This window comes from Bufo gargarizans, chromosome 7, assembly GCF_014858855.1.
Source record: "Bufo gargarizans isolate SCDJY-AF-19 chromosome 7, ASM1485885v1, whole genome shotgun sequence".
In the NCBI taxonomy this organism is placed as follows: domain Eukaryota; kingdom Metazoa; phylum Chordata; class Amphibia; order Anura; family Bufonidae; genus Bufo; species Bufo gargarizans.
Genome location: NC_058086.1, coordinates 145548269 through 145574622, shown reverse-complemented (window position 1 = coordinate 145574622; position 26354 = coordinate 145548269). Strand labels below are relative to the sequence as shown.

Below are 26354 nucleotides of genomic sequence, written 5' to 3'. Positions count from 1 at the left end.
TCAAGGATTTTCAATGTCATCTTCCTGTTCAACACCACACAATTATGTAAAATGACTTAAAGTCACTGCACTTTCACACAATTTCATTTAATAGGTGTAAACTAGCAAATTTCTAACTTAATTTAAATATCTGCCTGCATCCACCTGAAAAAAATCTGGAAAGTCATGGCCACTAGGGGTCTTACTTCCACCTAAGTTGCAGACCGCTGCCTGTTGTCAGGCAAGATGCGCCCCTGGGAACAGAGACTCAGAAGATGGCATAGAGAGGAAGTGGGAGTGTGGCAGAGCTAGCTGAGATTCTGAGCCTGATTCTGAAGAGCAGAGAAGCTCCTATATGTCTGTAAGTCTGATCTCTCCCTTCTTATCAGTTTCCTGAGCTCCCTAGAGCATATTGGGAGGTGAGGTCACTGTATACAGTGCTAGCAGAAGGGAGACACCTGCTGCTTCTGAGAAAAATGCATCTGGCTGTGCAGCTGAAAAAGAGAATAAAATGGCTGAGAGAAACTTTCGGGAAACCGAAACATAACTGTTCCTTCACAGTTATGATTTTGCAAAGAAGCACAGCCGCTATGCAAACTTTTTGTGAAAACTCAGGTACGCCTTAACAGCTCTCCATTACAAAAACATCCTCATTTTTATAGAACATTGATCGATAGGCCATGAAGGTTCCTGTGTAGAGTCTGCCATGGGTCCTCTCCTTTCTCTGTGCGCCCCAGCACACAGTCTGTGTGATTTCCCTGCAGACTGCTGTGTGTTTTTTCCCTATCTATACTGTAATACAATACAGCTTGTGCAATCTTCACACCTCTGGGCCTGCACCGCATCAGTTTCAGCTTGAGAAATAGCAGATGATAAAAGAGATGAATGGTGCTGTATAACGTATACCCTGGTGCATATTATTTTATTATTATACAAAATTAAATTTCACTTTATGCAAGAAGAAATTGAGATGTGAATTTGTGGCGTACATAACCTAATGGTAAACCACGGGAATATTGTTGGACCAATGACTTGGCTCTGAATTGCTTCTGTTCCCAACATACGATAGATTCATTGCATTTTCTGGAAGCCACCACTAGAGGGAACTCAAGTGCAAAGAGTTTATATATTCCCCTAGTGGTGGCTGCAGGCGGACAGCTTTATGATATGCTGTGTGCAGGGAAGCAGGACATACACACTATCAATATATAGTGTTTATGCCACTTGTCTGGTGAAAATACCTTGAGAAATATGGTGTTCCAAACGAGCACCATATCTTTGAAGCTCCTGTTCCACTTTTTTCCAGCATAGAAGACGAGTGGGTGAGGAGCCTAATTTTTTTTTATATAATCGTAGCGGAGAGCGTCACAGCCAGGGAGAAGGAGGCGTACATTGAGAAAACCAAATGTCTCTTCCCTTTACCGATGGTCTAAATTAACATATCAGGCGTCAAAAATAGCGGGGGACACAGCTCCAGAACAAAGGGATAGTTTAGAAAAAAAAGTGCTTGCATCTGTAGGGGCCGCTCTATCTAGTAAGCATGCCAGTTTGTAACCCATATTCCCATGAAAGGTCCTATTTAATAAAAAAATTACACTTTGCATTCCAAGTTGACCAGAGAGTGACGCGCATGTACTGGGGTTGGAGGTCCATACTAAATTTTACTTTGAGACTCTAAGGCCTCATGCACACGACCGTTGTTTCATTGCGTGTCCGTTGTTCAGTTTTTCGTGATTTTCTGCGGACCCATTGACTTTTAATGGGTCCGTTGAAAACTCGGCTAATGCACCGTTTGTCTTCCGCGTCCGTGATCCATGGTTCCAGTCCGTCAAAAAAATATAACCTGTCCTATTTTTTTCACGGAAAACGGTTTGCGGACCCATTCAAGTCAATGGGACCGTGAAAAAATGCAGAGGCACGCAAGATTGTCATCCGCGTCCGTTGTTTTCCTATCATTTGCATGGCAAACTTGACTTTTTTTTTACTTTCCTTCATGTCTGGTGATCCTCCAAAAATAAAGGAAGACACACGGAAACAAAAACGGAAACAGATCACGGAACAACGGAACCCCATTTTGCGGAACGGAACACAACGGTCGTGTGCATGAGGCCTAAGAGATCTGTGTATGCCCCTACAACCCGGAAAGGGAAGAGGTTTCTACGAATGAGCAAAGGACTAGCAAGGGACGAGCGCAACACTATGCAAAGAGAGTGCTTATGCCAGTTTGTGTATAGCAATGCTGAGGGTGACATCGGACACTTGTCTCCATTGGCACCGACCATCGGGTACTTGTGGCTCATTTGCATATTAGACAGATTAGTGATGGGGGAACATCGGCCGGGACGGTTCGCGAACGCGATCAAATGTTCGCGAACCGCAAGTTCACGGTGGGCCCCATTTACTTTAAAAGGCAAGCGAACCTGGAATTAGAGATGTCGCGAACATAAAATTTTCCGTTCGCAAGCGGCGAACGCGAATTTCCGCAAATGTTCTCAAACGTGCGAACCGGGCGAACCGCAATAGACTTCAATAGGAAGGCGAATTTGAAAACCCACAGGGACTGTTTGTGGCCACAATAGTGATGGAAAAGTTGTTTCCAGGGGACTAACACCTGGACTGTGGCATGCCGGAGGGGGATCCATGGCAAAACACCCATGGAAAATTACGTAGTTGACGCAGAGTGTGGTAAGTTGAAATCGCAATGTGATTTATAGAACTTGAATTAATCGCATTGCGATTTGAACTTTCTCAAATCTGACAGTACATTCTAGCATGGAGTCGTTTCCATGGTGATGGGGACGCTCAATGAGCACGGAAGTCGGCAGAAGTTTTAAGTTGAAATCGCAATGCGATTTATAGAACTTGAATTAATCGCATTGCGATTTCAACTTAGAGCTTCTGCCGACGTCCGTGCTCATGGAGCGTCCCCATCAACATGGGAACGGCTCCATGCTAGAATGTACTGTCGGATTTGAGAAAGTTGTAATCACAATGCGATTAATGCAGGTTACATTAATCGCATTGCGAATTCAACTTAGAGCTGCTGGGTTCCTAATGGTTGTATTGCTAGAATATAACGAAGATTGAGAATATAGTGCTATATTCGTTATATTCGGCAATTCTAGCAATACAACCATTAGGAACTTAGCTCTAAGTTGAATTCGCAATGCGATTAATATAACCTGCATTATTCGCATTGATATGACAACTTAGATCTGAGTTCCTAATGGTTGTATTGCTAGAATTGACAACGAATATAGCACTATTGTCACGGATGGTGTAACAGAAAACAAGAAGTTACAAATAAGGATCCGACTGGCTTGATCCGTAACTAAGGAACAAAAGGGTGACCCCTATTTAAGCCCTGAAACTCTCCCTGTCTTTTCAGCCCATGCAAAGATCTCTATGATAGAAAATTGCATGCCCTCGTGCTTCGACTGTATGACACCTGAACACCCTATAATAGTGAGGGGACACCACCACATTTTTAGAAATGTGAGGTAGTCCACACTGTTGTGAACGTCCTTTCGGACAGGACACTGGACGAGGGGCTAGCCAACAGTTCCATGGCAAATTGTGCCAGCTCTGGCCACAGGTCAAGCCTGCACACCCAGTAGTCCAGGGGTTCCTTGCTTCTCAGAGCATCCACATCAGCCGTTAACCCGATGTAGTCCTACACCTGTTGGTCCAGGCGTTTCCTGAGGCTGGATCCAGAGGACGGCTGACAATGGGTTGGCTGCAAGAATGATCTCATATCTGAAGTGACCAACACATCTTCAAACCGCCCTCTTCTTCCATGCGCCGTTGGATTAGTACCCACAACTGTTTCTCTGTGAGTGGAAATTCCTCTGCCAGCGTCCATAAAAGCAGAATGCAGCATTTTTCGAAGCAAGTCCTGGAAGTGCTGCATTCTGACAGCCCTCTGTGATGGTGGTAACATTTCCGCCATTTTGTGTTTGTACCGGGGGTCTAAGTACGTTGCCACCCAGTACTGGTCCTTGCCCTTTATGCTTTTTATACGGGGGTCCCTCTTTAAACACTGGAGCATGAAGGCCCCCATTTGCACTTAACTGGAAGCGGCCTGGCTCCTGCTCATTATCCAGGATAATGTCGTCCTCGTTCTCCTCCCCCATTCACGGACAACAACAGGGATCCCAGAAACATTTGAAGTATGCTCTTCTTGCTCCTCCTCCTCCGCCCTGGCACCATCCTCCTCTGACTCCTCTTCAGACTCCTGTTGTTGACTTCTCTCAGGTGGAGTAGCCCCCCTGGGAATTAATCCAGCATTGTGACTTCCTCATCTTCCTGCTCCTGCTCCTCGACGGCTTGATCAATGATACAACGCAATGCACGCTCCAAAAAGAAGGCGTAAGGTACGATGTCACTGATGGCGCCCTGGCTGTGACTGACGTTGCGCATGAGCAGTCACTGGCACGGTGAAAAAAAAAAAGCTCCCCAGAACCTGTCCTGCCGCAGAGTTTGTACAGGTAGTCATTAACTGCACGTTTCTGCTGGAGCAGCCTATCAAGCATATACAAGGTGGAGTTTCATTGCGTCAGGCAGTCACAAATCAGACGTCTGACGGACAAGTGGTGTCGCCGCTGAATGTCAGCAAGGCGAGCCATGGCCGTGTAAGATCTTCTAAAATGCCTAGAGATTTTCCTGGCCTGCCGCAAGACGTCCTGGACATCCGGGGTATTTGGCAACGAATCGCTGCACGACTAAGTTGTGTCATTTTGCCCTGTTTCAGCGCGCTCAGCGGATCGGCACCGTTGTCGCACACTACTTTAACAACTGTCAAATTGAGCGGATTTAGCCACTGATCTGCCTGTGACCGCAAAGCTGAAAGGAGTGCAGAACCGATGTGGCTCTTGGCTTCCAGGCACAACAGACGCAGCACAGCATGGCAACGTCTCACCTGGCACGTCGAATAGGTTCTGGGGATCTTGGGGGGGAAGGCGCAGCGGAAGAGACGGTAGCAGCGGAAAAGGAGGAGTCAGCCAAGAGAGGGAGGATGGAGTAGAAGGAGAAGAAGATGCAGGCCTGTATGCAAACTGTGGCAGTAACACCAAATCTACACGGGTGCCACGGGTTGCAATTCTTGACGGCCGTCAGAAGGATCACCCAGTGGGCAGTAAAAGTTATGTACCTTCCCTGCCTGTGTTTGCTAGACCACGTGTCTGTGGTCAGATGTATCTTGGCACCGGCACTGTGTGCCAGAGATACATTCACTTGCCGCTGAATGTGGCCATATAGCTCTGGGATGCCCTTCTGGGAGAAATATTTCCTTCCGGGGACCTTCCATTGCAGTGTTCCAATGGCCACAAATTTTCTAAAGGCCTCCGAGTCCACCAGTTTAAATGGCAGTAGTTAGCGGGCTAGCAGTTCTGGCAAGCCAGCTGTCAGCCGTTGGGCAAGAGGGTTATCCGGCGTCATCATCTTTTTTTTCGCTCAAACATTTGGGGCAAGGAAGCCTGCCTTTTGCCAGATGAACGCAACGGCAGCACGGTGGAAGGTGGAGTGGAGGATAACTGGGAGGAGAGAGGAGAAGAAGAGGCAGGACGGTGAGCGCCGGGAGTGTGGCTTTGTGGGTTCTGACGGTGTTGCTCCCACTGGGCTCAGTGATGGGAGGCCAGGTGCCTTATTAAGGCGGACTCGAGCGGAGGGGATATGGTGGTGGTGGTGTCTTTGGGGGTGGACACAACAGAGAGTGAAGAGGGTGCAGATAGAGAGCATGAGGAGGGTGCAGAAGCGATAGGCTGAGTTGAGCCACTCAACCAAGTCTGGTGCGTCCTTTGACGTAATCACCTTCTGCACCTTCCCACTTAGGCTCCAGCCTGGTGCACCTGCCCGACACCTACCACCCCTGCGGAATGGCCTGCCTCTTCCTCTGCTTGTCATTTTCAAAATGACCCTGTGACAAAAGTCCCTATAGAAGAGCAGTATTTGTGGAAGAAGGTGATATGGTTCTGATTCTGACCCAATAGTCAGGAAAGGGTTGATGTACTGCTCCGAATGGTATAAAATGATTGGCATACGTACGCCTCGAGAGAGATCACACACAGACTGTCACAGAGAAGTCAATGCTATGATGTCCTGTTTATTATTCAGATACATGATTTCTTATAGCAGAAAAAAGAGGAACTTTATGACTCGGCTAATTTGATCTCATTGTCACATTACTAAGTCCCATGATAACGTATCACATTATCACTCCATACTTTAGCAAAAGTCAGCAATTTCAATATCATAAAGTGATTAGTAAGGGATTATTAAGGGAGCTGGCTGCTACTTCAGGGGCCATTTTGTTAAGCAAACTGTTAGATATAATACAAGCAAGTATACATTTGATACTAGATATATGATTCCACAACAGTCCCCCCTTGTAGACTTGATTGTAGACTTTCCCTAAACCTAGCGAATCCCCTGGCATACCATTCGTATCCTCTTCACCCACAGTGGCGACAACTTATCCCTTGTGAATAAGTTCCCGATTGAGCGGACTTCTGGTAATACCCTGGGATTCATTTGTCCCTAATTCTCATCATCTCTTGGATCTTCAGGCCTGGGTAGAGGAGCTTCATCAGCGGGAGTTGACGAAGGCGGGGGTGTCGGGAATGCAGGGATCACATCCACATCTATTTCGGTGCTAGCCATTTGTTCATAGAGAAGTAGTATGGTTTCCTCAGCAGGCTTCTTTCTGTTGGTGATGCGGTTAATGCAGGAAACAACAACTTTGATAAATATGTAGATTACCATCAATATTAGGGCTATCTGTAATATTCCCTGAATTATTCCCATCGTCCATCCACTAATTCCCTTGAACCAGTTACTGGGATTAAGGAATGAGAAAGTGTCAGACCACCATGTTGACTCATCTGCACTGTGAGCCTCTAGCCATTCATCACGTATCTCACTCATCTTTTCCAAACCAGCTTTTACTTGTAGATTACCTTGTGGATCGATATAATGGCAGCATGCAGTACCTACTACCTGACACATACCTCCATCCTTTGCAGTCAAATAGTCTAATACTAAAGTGTGTTGATTAGTGACTATGATGAGCTGATTCTGGACAACATTAGATGTATTCATCAGTTTCATAATTTCCCAAATCTGATCATCCAAGTAGTCGGTAGCCATTACTAGTTTGTCATATGTTTGTGTAAGCATAGGATAGATTAATAGAGTACTAAAGAACTTGTTGGCACCACTCATTTCTACAAGATGGGGTTTTCCATTTGGTCTAGGAATGTTATCTGCGGCTCTTTTATATAAGGTGTGTTTGGGGATAGCATTGACATTTAATTTTCCATGAGGCAGTGTAAAAGTGCTGGTGAGCCTAGCAATTGTACATAAACCTTTGAAATCCGAAGGGAGCCATTTATATGCCCTGTGTCCACATACTAGGTATATATTTTTTGGGACCGAAACCACTGTACTATTGAACAAACGAGTGATTAAGTGGGCTAATATGATACCTTCTGCTAGTTTTTGACCCTTTTCTTGACCCTCTGTGGTTTTACTAGTTATCCCTATTGTCAAGTCCCTTACACTGCGCCGGGCGCAGGCCAGATCACCACTTGCTTCAGCATATATACCAATGCACTGTACTGGACTGTCTGGGTTGGAATCATTACAGCCTGATCTGTTATGGGAACTGAAAACCATACCATGGGTTTGTACCTGTAGGCAGTAACAGTGGGTCCAATTTGGGAAGCAGGATACATTGCTCCACATATAGTCATTCCAGGGCATATTGCTATTCTGAGCTGAGGGTCCTGTTCTGTTTATCATTAGCCATGGGGACCCATCCCATGCTACTACTATTAGGGAAGCTTTCCTGTTGCCATTTTTGGTATTAGCCTCTTTTATGCTAGGAAGGAAAACAGCTGATCCTGCCAAATCTTTTATCTCTTGGAAGGTTAGGGGCACAGCTAAATAAGGCATAGCTCTAGCATTTACTGGGCCATGTGTACATATCCAACAATCTTTTAGTGAAGAGGTGGTGGTGTCAGAATCACCTTCCTTCAGGCTTTTTATACAACACTTGATGATGTTTGACAAACTTATTGTCCCACCCGTCATCATCCATTTCTGCCGGGGGAGGAATGTATGCACTGGTGAGTGTCACCAGTGCTAGCAGATAAAAGAAAATCATTTTGTTATTTCTGAATCTGGCGGGTTCCTTATCCTTTTGCAGTGAGAGGCGTGGATCCAGGTGGATCTCCCTTCGAGCTTTACAGAAGTTGGAGTGGTCAGTAGTACTTGGTAAGGCCCCTCGAAGCGTGGTTCTAGGGTACTTCTGACGTGTTTCTTGACCACTACCCACTCTCCTGGTTTCAGAGTGTGGCTGCCTTCTAGGGAGTCAGGATCTGGAATGGAAGAAAAGACTTGCACATGGATGTTAGACAACTGTTTGCTCAAAGCTATCACATACTTTGCAACAGATTCATAATGCATTTGCAACTGTTGAGGGAAGTACAGCCCCATCCGGGGTCCCGACCCAAACAATATCTCATGTGGAGTCAGCTTATGGGGAGGTTTGGGAGTGTGTCTGACTGCAAAGAGTGCTATTGGTAAACACTGAACCCAATTGAGCCCTGTCTCCCTAGTCATTTTCAGCATTTTTGACTTTAATACCCCATTCAGTCTCTCGACTTTGCCGCTACTTTGGGGTCTGTAAGGGGTGTGGAATGCCAGGTGTGACCCTACCATCTTCCAGACCTCTTGGGTTAGGTTAGCAGTGAATGCTGGGCCCTGATCACTCTCAATGACCTCAGGTACCCCGTACCTACAGACAGTTTCCTGTATCAATTTTTTAGCAGTAGTTGTTGCTGTCTGATTCCTGACGGGGTAGGCTTCTGGCCACCCAGAGAACATGTCTACCACTACTAACACGTATTGAAACCCTTGGCACATTGGCATCTGGATATGATCAATCTGGATCCTCTGGAAGGGGTATAAGGCTTTTGGGAGACATTTTTTGGGCGTGGGCTCAGTCCTACCTGGATTGCATTGGGCACAGATTAAACATGACTGGACATATTTCACTAGTACAGGAGTGATTCCTGGGGCTACCCATATTTTATCGATGAGTTCTTTCATTATTGTCTTAGATTGATGAGTGGGCCCATGGGCCACAGAGGCTATTACAGGATAGAGTGCTCTAGGCAAGCACACTTTCTTCCCTTGTGTCCAAAGTCCGGATTCTTCTTCCAGGGCTGACTCCTTTAGCCAGGTTTCCTTTTCTGAGCGGGTGGCTTGCTTCTGCATCTGTTTCAGTAGATCCCATGATACTTCTTGTTGCTTGACATCCGGTTGTGCTAACATGATTTTATCTGGCTGTGCTCTTTCCTCTTCCATTGCTGCCTGTTTGGCTGCTTGGTCAGCCAATGCATTTCCTTTGGCTTCTGGTGTGTCAGCACGGGTATGTGCCTTTACTTTGATTACTGCTACTTTGGTGGGCAGGAGTACTGCAGTCATCAAAGCCTCCACTGCTAAAGCATGTTTAATTGGGGTTCCTGCTGCTGTAATGTAATCTCTGGCCTTCCATATTATTCCTATAATCATGAACTACTCCAAAAGCATATCTGGAGTCTGTGTAGATGTTAGCAGTGGAGTCTTTTGCTATGAGGCAGGCCTCAGTAAGGGCTATGAGTTCAGCCTCTTGTGCTGACTGGTCTGGGCGCAATTGCCTTGCACACAGTACTTCATACTCACTAGTAACTGCCATGCCTGTATGGAATTTCCCTTTGTCATCGGCATACCTTGAACCGTCTACAAAGAGTGTCCAGTGTGGGTTTTGCAAAGGAGTATCCTGTATTGATGGTGGAGTTCCTACTTCAGCTTCCATCATTGTAATGCAATCATGTTCTTGTTCTTTGTAAAGAGAGTCGGTTGAGGCCCATAGTTCTTCTTCCTGAAGATCTTCTTCAGCACGTAGATCAATAAAATCTTCAGAATCTCCATCTGCAGTATACTTACTCCCCCCTTGGGAGAGGAAGGAGTGCAGCAGGATTGAGGATGTGGCATCTCTGGATGGTGACATTATCTGGCAGAAGCAGACTACACTGGAGCCTGAGGTGGCGTTGTGCAGTGAGGTGTTTAGGTTGTGTTTGTTGCAGGATAGCTGAGATGTCATGGGGAGCCATGATGGTGAGTGGGTGTCCCAGGACGATGTCAGCGGTAGCGTTCAGGAGAGAACTAGCAGCATGAACGGCCCTGACACAGGAAGGGGTGGCTCTGGCTACAGGGTCTAGACGTTTTGAGAAGTAGCCTAGAGGTCTACTACGACCCCCATGGCTCTGGGTGAGAACTCCAGTGGCATGACCCTGACGTTCCATGACATAAAGGCGAAAGGGAAGCTGATAGTTAGGGATGCCAAGAGCTGGGGCAGTGACAATGATTTGTTTGAGAGATTGGAATGCTTTTATGGCTTCTGCAGTCATTTGGAAAGGGACAGTAGCAATACGGGGTATGCAATCAAACAGTGGCTGCATCAGAACGGATGCATCAGGGATCCATGGTCTACAGTATGAAATTAGTCCCAGAAAGGTTTGCAGTTGGTGAGGGGTATCTGGCAGTGGGATGTCTGAGATTGCTTTCTTTCTGGCATCCGTAAGATGCTTACTGCCTTGTGAGATGCAGTGACCTAGGAAAACAACTTTTGGAAGACACAACTGTAATTTAGAACGTGAGACTCTGCACCCAGCATCCGCCAGGTAGGCAAGAAGTGAGGCAGATGAGTTCAGGCAGACGGGGTGTGAGTCAGCACAGAGGAGTAAATCATCCACATATTGTAAGAGTTCCACCTCTGGGTGATCTGCTTGCCATGGTTGTAAGATGGATGCCATTGCTTTGCTAAAGCAGGAAGGACTATTATGAGCTCCTTGAGGCAACACCGTCCAGGTGTATTGTTTTCCATCATGTGTAAAAGCAAAGAGAAATTGGGAGTCTTCATGTAATGGGACAGAAAAAAAGGCATTTGCTAGATCAATGACAGTAAAGATAGCAGCCACAGGAGGAATGCTAGCAAGCAAAGTGTGGGGATTTGGTACAATGGGGGTTTCAAAGACCGTAGCCTCATTAATTGCTCTGAGGTCTTGTACCATGCGATATACAGGAGGCTGTCCCTTCACACTCTTCTTTTTAATTGGGTATAAGGGAGTGTTACATGGTGAGGTGGTAATTTTAATAGCTCCATTTGCAAGAAGAGCCTGTATCTGGAGGGTGATAGCATCTCTCTGGGAAATGGAGAGAGGGTATTGTGCTTTATATGGCAGTAAGTTAGGATTCTTCAAGGTTACAGTGACTGGCGGGACTTTGAGACGCCCAATGTCTTGGGGACCCTTGGTCCAAAGGGTATCAGGGATGAGGTGCAAAATGCTTTGCAGCGAATCCCCTTGTTCATGTGATTCAAGTGACTGGGATTTTAATGCCATTAGGAGGCAGGTTTCTTCAGGACTCAATGCCGTACCTAAAACAACTGTACCATTTTCCTTGAACTGGATGTTGGCCCGTATTTTCTGAAGAAAATCTGAGCCTAATAGGTTATAAGGACATGTCTGGCTTACAACAAATTGTGACATTACTCCAGTGGGCAGATGTAACTGTGGAGATTGGCTTTGGGACTTAGTGGAGGGAGTAATCAAGAGAGGCTTAGTAACAGGGTTGTGCTGGGTGACCCCTTCTAAACCAGAGCAGGGTAAATGCATATCTGTGAGCCAGGAAGGGAGTATGGCGTTCTCACATAACACACTGCGGGCTGCACCAGTGTCTACAAGGAATGAGAGTTCCTTCCCTGCCACATCGAGGGTGATTCGAGGGGCGGGGCCTGCAGGAGGGGCAGAGACTGCCATACACGGGGTGTCCCCTCCCAGCAACACTGGTTTGCCAACGTCCTAGTGGGATGGAGCTGGCCATGGAGGAGGAGTTCCTCTTTGGCTCTGATCTGCTGGCCACAGATGTTTGAAGCGACAGTTTCTCTTAATGTGCCCTGGTTTGCCGCACCCATAACAGACACGGGGCGGGGGTCTTTCCTCTCTTTCTTCTCCCGTCATGACTGCCATGACTGATATGCGGGATTTCTTTGTACTACTCTCCAGCCCTTTTGCAACTTGTTCTAAGACTTCTAATGTTAATGATTTCCATTCTGGGCGACAGGTTACAAGAGCTTTGTTCAGATCTGGCCTAAGGCCATCTACAAATGACCGTGCTAATATACGCCCACTTATATAATTGCTGAATGAAATCACGGCCAGATTCTGAATCACGAGTGTCATAATTTGCTCCAGGGAGTTCTGGTTGGCGTATGTGATCCATTATAAGTGAAGAAAATTCACCAGTTTTATTTTGTACAATACTTTGCAAGTCTGACCAAGTACACCCGTAGGTTTGATATACTTGTGCCAATTTTCTGTAAAAGGGCATAGGGTGAGTATCTGGGTCAGGCATGAGGTTCACTATGGTGAACAACTGCTGGGGGGTAAAGGACACATACTTAGGTGGCCCGACTGGGCGAGTGTTCAAGTATATTTCCCTTAAGGCTTCAAGATTTCCTTGTCCTATGTTATGGATCTCTCTTTGCAGCTCTGTAATTTGGTTTTGAAAAGACTCATTCACTGCTCTTGCTGCACCCTGCTGGCTACTTAGGGTAATATCAGAAAATCGTCCAAGGTGCGGTGGGGGGCTGCGATATCCCGGGGTTTGTGCTGCAGCACCAGGTGCATAGTCCACTGTCTGCTGTGAGTCTTCCCCTGCATCTTCCTTTTGTTTCTCCCCATCCTCATCTTCCTGATCTATAGCACCACTACCTCCTACCATTATATGAGCTGGAGCTATGGGCTGACTGGGTAGCATGTAGGTGCCGTCAGGATTTACAAGTGGGTATATAGTAGTGACTTGTGGCATGACAGAAAGAGCAGGGTTTGGGGAGATTACAAGTCCAGCCTTGGGCGTTGGTTGAGGACAAGATGGCGTCATTGCTGGGACTGGTGAGACGTGCTGGGGGGCTAAAAGAGCATGATTATGTGGGCGTGGAGCACCACAGGCTAAGCACGTATCACGGGGGGGCAGGGTTCTGCTGACCACAATGTGTACAAGTCCAACTTCCCCTTTTTCTTTCAGCTGCGCCACTATTATAGGGCGGTGGCTGTTCCTGTACTAAGACTGGGCCAGGCCGATAGTAATGGAGTCCTGATTTTTCATCAAACATTGCTTCTCCTTTTGTCTGTTCAAATTCTTTGCTACAGTCCAGCCATACCCTAACTGTATCTATCAACTTATCATCATTCAATTTGCCTCTCTTCTCAGTCAACAATGTCTGCCATATAGCAGAACACAATACACCTCCTTTTGCAATATCATAACTCTTTTCTAACTTGCTTAGTCCTTTGACATAACCTTTTCCTCTTCGGTCCGCCACGTACTGTTCAGGTGAACAATAGCCCTTCGGGACACTATTTCGGTTACCCATTTTTTTCAAAACACCACGTTCTGGAGCCTTCAACACGTTCTGGAGCCTTCACTTACTGTCTCTGATAGTTGGATTAGCACAGACACTGACAAACAAACACCTTGAGCTTGAGATTAACACACCACTGGGTTATCAGCAAGCTGTCTCCTTCCCTTCTACTATTTCTTGGGGTCACACACCAGGGTTACCCCTCAATGTAGGCACTTTAGGAGACTTCTATTGTTCTGTCAGTCTATGCCTCTCCTTTCTCCCAGAGACCAGAGAAACCAACCATACACAAAAAAATAATAAAACACAATACATCAAGCTTATCAATACAATGGGGTTCTTACTTTCATGCCCCTGAGGATGCCTCACTGTCGGTGCACCCCTCCCTAGAACAATATGGATAGACTAAGCCAAGGGACACAGAATAGGTAAGATGAATATATTTTCTCACCTCTTATTACGGGCCGCGGTCCCGGTGTCCGTTGGCTTGTCTCTCTGGGTCCAGTCTCTGGGGGTACGCCAGCAGGAGGTCCAATCCTCAGGCCCCACGTTGGGCGCCAACTGATATGGTTCTGATTCTGACCCAATAGTCAGGAAAGGGTTGATGTACTGCTCCGAATGGTATAAAATGATTGGCATACGTACGCCTCGAGAGAGATCACACACAGACTGTCACAGAGAAGTCAATGCTATGATGTCCTGTTTATTATTCAGATACATGATTTCTTATAGCAGAAAAAAGAGGAACTTTATGACTCGGCTAATTTGATCTCATTGTCACATTACTAAGTCCCATGATAACGTATCACATTATCACTCCATACTTTAGCAAAAGTCAGCAATTTCAATATCATAAAGTGATTAGTAAGGGATTATTAAGGGAGCTGGCTGCTACTTCAGGGGCCATTTTGTTAAGCAAACTGTTAGATATAATACAAGCAAGTATACATTTGATACTAGATATATGATTCCACAACAAAGGTATATTACACCCCTGCCTCAATCAGTTTTTTGGGGGGGGCAACTAGTAAATCACACCAGTAGAAATTATTGGTTCCAATAGTGTTTTTTACTCTGTGTAGATGCGGTAACGCAGCAAAACCGCAGACAAATGCTGCACTACCTAAATTCAGAACGTATATTATTGGTATATAAAATCCCTGCTTTAATTAGTTTTTTTGGGGGGGCATCTGGTAAATCACACCAGTAGAAATAATTTCTTCAAATAGTGTTTTACACTCTGTGTAGATGTGGTAAAACGCAGCAAAACCGCAGAGAAATGCTGCACTACCTAAATGCACTATATAGAACGTATATTATTGGTATATAAAATCCCTGCTTCAATCAGGTTTTTGGGGGGGGCAACTGGTAAATTACACCAGTAGAAATTATTTGTTCCAATAGCGTTTGGCACTCTGTGTGACTGCAGTATCACAGCAGAACCGCACACAACTGCTGCACAATACAATTGCCCTATAACATACTTTCTATGTTAGAAAGTATATTATAAGTATATTACACCCCTCAGTATGTCACACCTATCTATAGCACACCTATACCAGTCCTTAAAAGGACTTTTGTGGCCCTATTAGCTAGCGATTTGTGTCCCTAACAGTCGGTCCCTGCTCCACACAGCAACCACTCCCTACACTGGCAAAAGACTGAATGTAAAATGGCGCCCAGATCAGATTTATTTATAAGGTAGGGGGTATGTCCATGTGCTGAAACGTCTCAATTGGCTGTCCACTACCACCTGATGGATGTGTCATGGGTCAAAGTTCTTCACAATGTAAAAGAATATGGGGGGAGCGAATATCTCCATATGTTCGCATGTTCGGCGAATCGCGAACACGCAAAGTTCACCACGAACCGACCGCCGGACGAACCACAAGGCCATCTCTACAGAAGATGGTTTTCTCTCTACTGAGACCTCAGTCCACATCCATAACGTTATATTTATACATGCATTTCACACCACTACCCAGAGCTGTAATACAGAGAGTTAGACGGGTTGTCTCATATTAGACATTGGTGACAGATCGCTAGAATATGCCACCAAGGTCAGATAGGTGCAGGTTCCACCTCTGGGGAACCCACACCTATCTCCAGAACTGGACCCTCTAACTAAGAGGAGAGCAGCCGCGCAGGAGTCCTCAATTTATTTCTATGGGACTGCCGAAAATAGACAAACACTGGCTGTTACCAAATGCAGAATGGCCTATAATTGCTTATTCATTTTCTTCATAGAAATAAACTTTAATACAAAGTTGTATAAATGTGCAGATATTAATAGTCAACTTTTCACCCTACCTAGATACAACTGGTCTGGCTATGCATGTCTAGCACACCTCAGTAAATTCCTGTGATATTCCTGTATCTGCCCCAGGAGGAACGTCAGGCAGGAAATACTGGCGTGGAGAGTTGATATGTCCTATGACAACCACATTACTGTATATCAAATATTCCAATCATAATATATATAGATGTATATAATCAGGGGAAAATGGTAATAGTAATGAGGGGTTGTTATGATAATATATATATTGTGACACAGTGAAGGTTATTGTCTGGGAAAACAGGTATTTTCCTCCCAGTGTATGCTGCTGGACTGATTGGCGGCCAGGTGGGGTCAAACACCGGACTGTATCTCAGGTGCTGGTCTGGGGATTTGGCAACACCTAGCTGCCTTTAAGACCTCTTTCACAGACCGCAAAACCTATTTCAGTGTTTTGTGGTCCGTTTTTCACGGATCCGTTGTTCCGTTTTTTGTTTCCGTTATGTTTCCGTTTTTCCGTATGGCATATACAGTATACAGTAATTACATAGAACAAATTGGGCAGGGCATAACATTTTCAATAGATGGTTCCCCAAAAAACAGAACGGATACTGAAGACATACGGATGCATTTCCGTACGCATTCCGGTTTTTATGCGGACCCATTGACTTTAATGGAGCCACAGAACGTGATTTGCGGCCAAATATAGGACATGTTCTATCTTTGCACGGAACGGAGATACGGAAACACGGAAACGGAATGCATATGGAGTACATTCAGGGTTTTTTTGCGGATCCATTGAAATGAATGGTTCTGTATACGGACTGTATATGGAACGCAAAAAAACGGCCCGCAAAACTAAAAAAAAAAAAACGGTAGTGTGAAAGAGGCCTAAAAGACAGCTGGGATCAGCAGAAGGGATCTCTGTGTTGGGATCTGAGGCTTGTGCTGAGACCCGGGTGTAGGTGAAACAGGCCTCCTGAAGCCTGCTTATGGACTTGACGAGGCAGAACTGCCAGCAGGGTGTGAACTAACACCCATGAGCTAAGGTGACTTTCTTGCTTTATGAGCTTTTCATGTGTGTGAACAAACACCAAGACTATCTGTAAATAATAAATCAAGGCAACTGGACTTACTGTAGATTTCTTGAAAACGTTTCACTCGTTCTTCCAATGACCTTTCTTCTTTTTTTTTTTTTTTTTTTTTAATTTTATTTCTGATATGCAAATATACACCGTCATCAATTACAAAGGTGCACCAAAACAATTTTTTCCCCCATCCAATTTACTTTTGCTTCACAATAAATACCGAAACCCGGAAAAAGAAAAACCTTTTTTCCCCACCCTCCCCTCCTCCCTCCCCTCCACCCTCTTGGTTGTCTTGGGAGTATCTTCAAGGCGTTTCCTTTCCATGACCTCTCTCTACAGGCACTTATATTCTCCCCTTCTTACTCCTTATTACCTACCAGTTTCCCCTGGCTCACTTTCTCATATCTATACACCTTTTCACATAGATTTTTCCACTCTACAACACTCCAACGACCTTTCTTAATTCTGAGTGACTGTACAAGAATTCTCTGGGCATAAATATGTAACTGAATCAACATCTGGTAATTATACCCAGCATGGGGTCAGAGGTCATTATACCCAGCATGGGGTCAAAGGTGTTGATTCCATTATCCTATGTGGAGTCAGTAGGTGATAATGACCTCCCAGAAAAAGGTGTCAAGACAGCATTGTATGTGGCAGACAATAGATGTCTAACCCCCCCGCCTCTATTCAAGCTTGGCTTCTCTATTTTTACGTAGATGGCCTCCTTCACACCTCGTTTGTACCAATCGGCCTCCTTATCCAAAACACGTACTTGACTGTCTTCAAAGGTGTGACCTGTTTCTTTTAGATGTAAGTACACGGCTGAATCTTGACCAGAGGTTTTGGCTCTTCTATGCTGAGCTGATGTAGTTGTTGTTTTGTTTCGCGGATATACAGTTCTGAGCATTCCTCATTGCACTAGACTGCGTACACAATGTTATCCATCTTGTGTTTAGGCGTTGGGTCTTTTGGGTGATCCAGTTGTTGCCTCAGTGTGTTGCTGGGTTTAAAGCAGACAGGGATATGATGTTTATTAAAAATCCTTTTGAGTTTCTCAGACACCCCAGCTACATATGGGATAACCATATTCTTGCGTCTGTCATGCTTCTCGCCCTCATTGGTAGTCTTGGTGCTCTTTCTTCTCCTTCCTTCGGTTTTGACAAAGGCCCAATCTGGATACCCACAAGTTTTAAGTGCCCCTCTGAGGTGTTTGAATTCCTTGCCTTGGCCTCTGTGCTGGTGGGGTTTTTTTTTCTGCCGGTGGTGTAGAGTCTGGATGGCTCCCAGTTTGTAGTCTAGAGGATGGTGGGAATCAAATAGCAGGTACTGGTCTGTGTGTGTTGGTTTTCGGTAGACCTATATTCCCAGCTTCCTTCCCTCTTCCACTGTTATAAGACAGTCCAGAAACGCCAGTTTGTTGTCCTGCATATCTTCCCACCTGAAATTGATGTTATGATCCACTAAGTTGATGTGGTCGATGAAAGCATAACATTTTCAATAGATGGTTCCCCAAAAAACAGAACGGATACTGAAGACATACGGATGCATTTCCGTACGCATTCCGGTTTTTATGCGGACCCATTGACTTTAATGGAGCCACAGAACGTGATTTGCGGCCAAATATAGGACATGTTCTATCTTTGCACGGAACGGAGATACGGAAACACGGAAACGGAATGCATATGGAGTACATTCAGGGTTTTTTTGCGGATCCATTGAAATGAATGGTTCTGTATACGGACTGTATATGGAACGCAAAAAAACGGCCCGCAAAACTAAAAAAAAAAAACGGTAGTGTGAAAGAGGCCTAAAAGACAGCTGGGATCAGCAGAAGGGATCTCTGTGTTGGGATCTGAGGCTTGTGCTGAGACCCGGGTGTAGGTGAAACAGGCCTCCTGAAGCCTGCTTATGGACTTGACGAGGCAGAACTGCCAGCAGGGTGTGAACTAACACCCATGAGCTAAGGTGACTTTCTTGCTTTATGAGCTTTTCATGTGTGTGAACAAACACCAAGACTATCTGTAAATAATAAATCAAGGCAACTGGACTTACTGTAGATTTCTTGAAAACGTTTCACTCGTTCTTCCAATGACCTTTCTTCTTTTTTTTTTTTTTTTTTTTTTTAATTTTATTTCTGATATGCAAATATACACCGTCATCAATTACAAAGGTGCACCAAAACAATTTTTTCCCCCATCCAATTTACTTTTGCTTCACAATAAATACCGAAACCCGGAAAAAGAAAAACCTTTTTTCCCCACCCTCCCCTCCTCCCTCCCCTCCACCCTCTTGGTTGTCTTGGGAGTATCTTCAAGGCGTTTCCTTTCCATGACCTCTCTCTACAGGCACTTATATTCTCCCCTTCTTACTCCTTATTACCTACCAGTTTCCCCTGGCTCACTTTCTCATATCTATACACCTTTTCACATAGATTTTTCCACTCTACAACACTCCAACGACCTTTCTTAATTCTGAGTGACTGTACAAGAATTCTCTGGGCATAAATATGTAACTGAATCAACATCTGGTAATTATACCCAGCATGGGGTCAGAGGTCATTATACCCAGCATGGGGTCAAAGGTGTTGATTCCATTATCCTATGTGGAGTCAGTAGGTGATAATGACCTCCCAGAAAAAGGTGTCAAGACAGCATTGTATGTGGCAGACAATAGATGTCTAACCCCCCCCGCCTCTATTCAAGCTTGGCTTCTCTATTTTTACGTAGATGGCCTCCTTCACACCTCGTTTGTACCAATCGGCCTCCTTATCCAAAACACGTACTTGACTGTCTTCAAAGGTGTGACCTGTTTCTTTTAGATGTAAGTACACGGCTGAATCTTGACCAGAGGTTTTGGCTCTTCTATGCTGAGCTGATGTAGTTGTTGTTTTGTTTCGCGGATATACAGTTCTGAGCATTCCTCATTGCACTAGACTGCGTACACAATGTTATCCATCTTGTGTTTAGGCGTTGGGTCTTTTGGGTGATCCAGTTGTTGCCTCAGTGTGTTGCTGGGTTTAAAGCAGACAGGGATATGATGTTTATTAAAAATCCTTTTGAGTTTCTCAGACACCCCAGCTACATATGGGATAACCATATTCTTGCGTCTGTCATGCTTCTCGCCCTCATTGGTAGTCTTGGTGCTCTTTCTTCTCCTTCCTTCGGTTTTGACAAAGGCCCAATCTGGATACCCACAAGTTTTAAGTGCCCCTCTGAGGTGTTTGAATTCCTTGCCTTGGCCTCTGTGCTGGTGGGGTTTTTTTTTCTGCCGGTGGTGTAGAGTCTGGATGGCTCCCAGTTTGTAGTCTAGAGGATGGTGGGAATCAAATAGCAGGTACTGGTCTGTGTGTGTTGGTTTTCGGTAGACCTATATTCCCAGCTTCCTTCCCTCTTCCACTGTTATAAGACAGTCCAGAAACGCCAGTTTGTTGTCCTGCATATCTTCCCACCTGAAATTGATGTTATGATCCACTAAGTTGATGTGGTCGATGAAAGCCTGTAACTCTTGTTTATGAATTTTAACCCAAGTGTCATCCACATATCTGAACCAATGACTCGGTATAATTCCCATGAAAGTGGTCAGGGCTTTCCTTTCTACTTCCTCCATATACAGGTTCGCTACAATAGGTGAGACTGGCGATGCCATAGCACAGCCATGTTTTTGCTTGTAGAACTTGTCCTTATACTTGAAGTAGGTGGTACTCAGACAAAGGTCCAGTAAGGCACACACTTGGTCTGGGCTAATTTCTGTTCTGCAGCCTAAGGTGTTGTCTAGTAGCAACTGTTTCCTGACTGTTTCAATTGCCTCTGTAGTGGGTAAGTAATGGCGATTAGAAAAAAGAAAGGCGCTCATAGGGTGAGTATGTTCAATGGAAGATAAAATCTACTATAGGAGGTAGTTTGCTCACCTATTGGGGTTGCACCAGTTTGGGCGCAACCGCAATGAAAACTGAAAGACAGAGGATTTCAACGGTAATGCAGCTTAGATTCGCCTTGGGCAGGAGCCACCCTGCCACTCGGGGAACGGTAGAAGAAACGAGACGGTGAACTTTACGTCCAACGTATGGACCTTAGAGGGCACACTGACACAACCGGTCGTAGACAGTATTTGGGTTTCAGCTATTTTTTGCTTTATTCATAGACAACGCGTTTCGGGGTACTAGGGACCCCTTTATCAAGTCTAGAGGGTGGGTTAAAAAAAGGGGACACATATATGGAAAGACACAATACAGGTGTATCCATCAATATGAAGAAACGATAATATGATGATAAATATAGAATGATAAAAAAAAATATATATATGTATATAGATATAAATACATGTATGGATATAAATGGAAAATGATCAATACTGACGTATAAAAATAAATAAAAATCAAATCAAATTATGAGCTACATATATACGGAAAAGATTTTTTTACATATAAAATTCATAATGGATATTACATATACATGGAGGCTTGTGGTTTAAAAGACCAGAAAAAATACATATATATAAAATTAATCTAATCACCACTGTCGCATATATTTTTGGGGATAGTAGTTTTGGAGACCAGTGGTAAAAGATTGTCCACTGCTGAAGTGAAAAACTACTATATTATGCCAGGACTAGGAACATCACTGTCACGAGGGTGTCAAGAACCACGCCTGACTCCGTTATACCCGGGGTCAGGAAGTCGCAGCGGTTGGCTGCACGCTCTATGTAGTAAGATAGGGCTGTTTCCTTATGGTAGCTTTCTGGGTTTGCTTTGCAACCCTTTTTGGCTCACTCAGGGATCCGTAGCTCCTTCTCCTCAGCTGTTCCTTGTCCAGCACTCCCAACCTCCTTATATTCCCCTCTCACACTTCTCTGGTTGCCAGATATAGAGCTTCCTGCCTGGACTTCTATACTGACCCACTGGAGCTGTGTTGCTGCGTTCTCTGGTTGTTGGTCCAGAACATTTCCCTCCGGATCCCTGTTGGACCTTTGTGGTCTGCTGTGGTCGCCCACCTGGGTTTATGTGTTTGTCTGTATTGTCTGTCCTCTCCCTGGTGTTTTCCTCTTAGTGTCAGTGGTGCGGACTAACGATCCCACCGGCCCGTTCACTATCTAGGGCTCATTTTAGGGAAAGCCAGGGTTTAGGCACGTGATCGCCGCACGGGTGAGGAACCCGTCTAGGGATGTCAGGGCAGTCAGGTGCCAGCCACAAGGTGAGTCAGGGGTCACCACCTTTCCCTCTCCCTTGGGCAGGGCTTTCCCTTTTCCCTTCCTGTGCGTGACGCCGGTCATTACAATCACCTAGGCGGATCTATGCTGGTTTTGTATCATGTTCTAAAAACTGATGGTACCCTCAAAGAAAAAGGAAGAAATATATATATTTTTTCTCATTAGGATCAGAGTATAGCTGAAGATTAACAAATGTCTGAGTATGGTTGTAAACAGAACAAGAGGCTAGGGGGGTATGAATAAATAAATAAATAAATAAATGGACATGTGTGTGTATATAATTCAGGTGGGCATGTGGGCTAGCAATCAGGGGCTGAAGATGTACTCATATGTTCTATAAAACGCAGTGAGATTTGAAGATGTAGCTGCTAGGAGAATGAAAAATGGACTCTGATGCCGGGGTGTAAACATATCTGGGACGAATCAGCAGAGCGGTTGCCGCTGCTGAATGCGAAAAGCACGAGGGGGACGCTGACCTGCTGTGGCGCGCGCACTTCTGGAGGTTAAAGAGTGGCTGCGCTTGTGTGGGAGGGCCTAACTCCCTTCATTGGAGGAGCGTCCATGGAGGGGCGGAGTCACCAGCGGCGCACGGAGAGATGAATGGGGGAGAGCTGGACGGGGAAGAGAGGGGGATCGGGGTTCGGTTACGTTAATAAAAACTGAAGCTGGGATGGGCGCGTGTGTGATACAGTCAGAAGATCGCAAACCTGATATTAAACCGATAGTAGTGGCTGTTGGTTCAAAGAGTGGTGATGGGGAGATCGATTTATTGAGCAGGGCAAATTAATGACAGCGGGGAAAAGAAGGGAAGGAATTGAAAAGGTACACAACCTACAAGGGAGAGTGGATACTGATGGCATATGAATAAGCTCACTGAGTGTTGGATGGGGGGGTGGGGAAGGGAAAGGGACACAGTGTGAGGTATGGATAAGGACGAGGGGAATGGGCCAGAAGGGTATATGTGAAAAATGGTTGGGCTGGATGGAGGGGGGGGGGGGGGGATAAGTATAATGAGGGGCACTGGGATGTACGGGATGATATAATGTGAATTGGGCCAAAAAGAAGCATTTGCTCTCCAAGGACTCGTACGGTTCCAAGGTTTGGAGTTTGAATATCCAATACATTTCTCTCTTCTGCAATGTCCTGAATTTATCGGATGCTGTTTCCAAAACGATCTCAATTGGTGTTATTATTAGTTTTGAAGCATCTTTGTTATGAGTAGTGAGAAAATGGCGGGACACACCGTGTTGGAGGTAGCCTCGTGAAATACTCCATCGATGTTTATTCAATCTTTCTCTCAGTGTCTGAATGGTGCGGCCTATATATTGTAGCCCACATTCACATTCTATCAGGTATATGACATAGGTTGATGAGCAATTCATGAGGCTTTTGATCGGGTGTTCTTCTCCCGTTACATTGCTCTTGAAGGACTGGACACGGTTTTAAATATTATCGCAGCATTTGCACAGTTTATGATTGCACTTGTAGCTGCCTTTAAATTTAGCAACAGCTTCCTGACTGTTTCAATTGCCTCTGTAGTGGGTCACAGAGTGTGATGCTGCTGACAATTGGCCTGAGAGGGGTCCCATCCTTATGTATCTTAGGAAGTCCATAAATACATGGAGGGGCTTCCCCAGGGTAGAGGCGATGATACATGGCCCGATCAATGATTTTGTCCTTTTCTAGTTGTTGTAGTAGTTCTATAACCTTCTTCTTGTAGCCACTGGTTGGGTCTCATCTTAGGGCCTCATATGTGTTGTTATCATCCAGGAGTGTGGTCACCTTGGCATCGTAGTCAGATGTATTAAGTACAACCGTGCATCTTCCTTTATCCACAGGCAGGATGATGTTTCTGTCTATCTTCAGGGATGTAACCGCCTTCCTTTCTTCTCTAGTCAAGTTTGAAGGAGGTGGTTTGGCACTGGCCAGAGCTGCAGACACTTTGAGGCAAAGTTGTTCAGCCTCACCCTGTGGTACTTTGTTGCTGTGGATTGAGGCTTTAGTGGCTGAAATAATATCAACTATTGGTATGGTTCTTGGTGTGATTGCGAAATTCAACCCTTTAGCAAGGACATCCATCTCAGGCTGGGTGAGAACCCGGTCTGAAAGATTCTGCACCCATTTCTCTTTGTTTTGCACTGTCCTTGTTTCCTCCTTTCGCCTCCATGTCAGTTCCTCACTGGTATGGCTGTCTGCAGTTCAGGATAACAAAATGCAGAACTTGTTCTTCTGCCTATCCTTGCTCATAGTGTGCTGAGCTAGTTGTGCATGTACTGTGAAATCTGCTACTTTCCTCCACATTTCAGTGGGTAGCTACAAAGTCAGGTCCTTTTCCAGCTGACTGATAGTTTGTTTCAAGGCTTCAACTGTGAAATGGGTCTGTCGTACCCATTCATTTAGTAGTTGCTTCTGGGCTTTTGTGACCATTCTGTGACCCTTCACCGTGGAGTCCAAACGGATGCTGCATGGTACCAGCCCCTGCTTTCGGCATCTGAGGTTGAAACGCAGGTGGTTTCTATAGTCTGACATTTTTCTTGCTGTCTTTTCATATTCTCGTACAAGTTTAAGGGTTTTCCCCCCAAAATGTGTTGCAATATGTCTGTGGAGGTTCTCATTTAACCAGGTCATGGTATATCTGTACAGTCACTCAGAATTGAGAAAGCTCGCTGGAAGAACGAGTGAAACATTTTCAAGAAATCTACAGTACGTCCAGTTGCCTTGATTTATTCTTTACAGATATACCATGACCTGGATAAATGAGAACCTTCACAGACAAACACCAAGACTGCAAAGTGAGTTGCGTTTTGTGCTATACCTTACAGTTGTGTTCAAAATAATAGAAGTGTGTTTAAAAAAGTGAATAAAGCTCAAAATCCTTCTAATATTTTATTTCCATATGCACAAATGTATTGGGAACACTACCCATTCTATTCCAAATCAAAACATGAAGAAAAATATATAAAATTTGTGCTGTTCCTCAAAAAAAATTGAAAAATAGCAGTGTTTGTATTCTTCTTACAAACTCAATCATTCACTATATAAACTGAAAAATGTTTGAAGATTTTGCTTTCCTTTGAATCACTAACTAATATTTAGTTGTATAACCTCTGTTTCTGAGAACTGCTGTACATCTGTGTTGCATGGAGTCAACCAACTTCTGGCACCTGTGAACAGGTATTCCAGCCCAGGATGATTGGACTACATTCCACAGTTTTTCTCTATTTCTTGGTTTTGCCTCAGAAACTGCATTTTTTATGTCACTCCACAAGTTTTCTATTGGATTAAGATCCAGGGATTGGGCTGGCCACTCCATAACGTCAATCTTGTTGGTCTGGAACCAAGATGTTGCACGTTTACTGGTGTGTTTGGAGTCGTTGTCTTGTTGGAACACCCATTTCAAGGGCATTTCCTCTTCAGGATAAGGCAGCATGACCTCTTCAAGTATTTTGATGTAGTCAAACTGATCCATGATCCCTGGTATGCGATAAATAGGCCCAACACCTTAGTATGAGAAACATCCCCATATCATAAAGCTTGCGCCACCATGCTTCACTGTCTTCAAAGTGTACTGTGGCTTTAATTCAGTGTTTGGGGGTCATCTGACAAACTGTCTCCGGCCACTAGACCCCAAAAGAACAATCTTACTTTTATCAGTCCACAAAATGTCTCTTTAGGCCAGTCAATGTGCTCTTTGGCAAATTGTAACCTCTTCAGCACATGTCTTTTTTTCAACAGTGGGACTTTGCGGGGGCTTCTTGCAGATAGCTTGGCTTCACATAGGCGTCTTCTAATTGTAACAGTACTCACAGGTAACTTTAGACCTTCTTTGATATTCCTGGAGCTGATTGTTGGCTGAGTCCTTGCCATTTTGGCTATTCTTCTATCCATTCAAATGGTAGTTTTTCGCTTTCTTCCATGTCTTTCAGGTTTTGGTTGCCATTTTAAAGCATTTGCGATCATTCTAGCTGAACAGGCTATAATTTTCTGCACTTCTTTATATGTTTTTCCCTCTCAAATCAACTTTTTAATAAAGGTACGCTGTTCTTCTGAACGATGTCTGAAACTACCCATTTTCCTCAGAATTTCAGAGAGAAATGCACTGTAACCAGCATGTACAACAGTTGCTGCCTTCCTTCCTTAAATAAGGGTAATAATTGCCACCTGTTTTTCAAAGAATGAATGACCTCACTAATTGAACTCCACACTGCTATTATTTTGAACATGCCCCTTTCAATTAGTGATTCAATTACACAGAATCAGCAGCATGCATGTCATGACTGTTGGGTCTGTTGGATTTCAATTACTCTACTACACCTGCTAGTAAATTATTTGCCATGTA

At 44.8% G+C, this 26354-nt stretch overlaps 1 pseudogene; it reads right to left on the bottom strand.

Annotated features, from left to right (window-relative positions):
- On the bottom strand, nucleotides 1–24643 carry LOC122944205 (annotated as a pseudogene).
- Between the last annotated feature and the right edge of the window lie 1711 nt (nucleotides 24644–26354).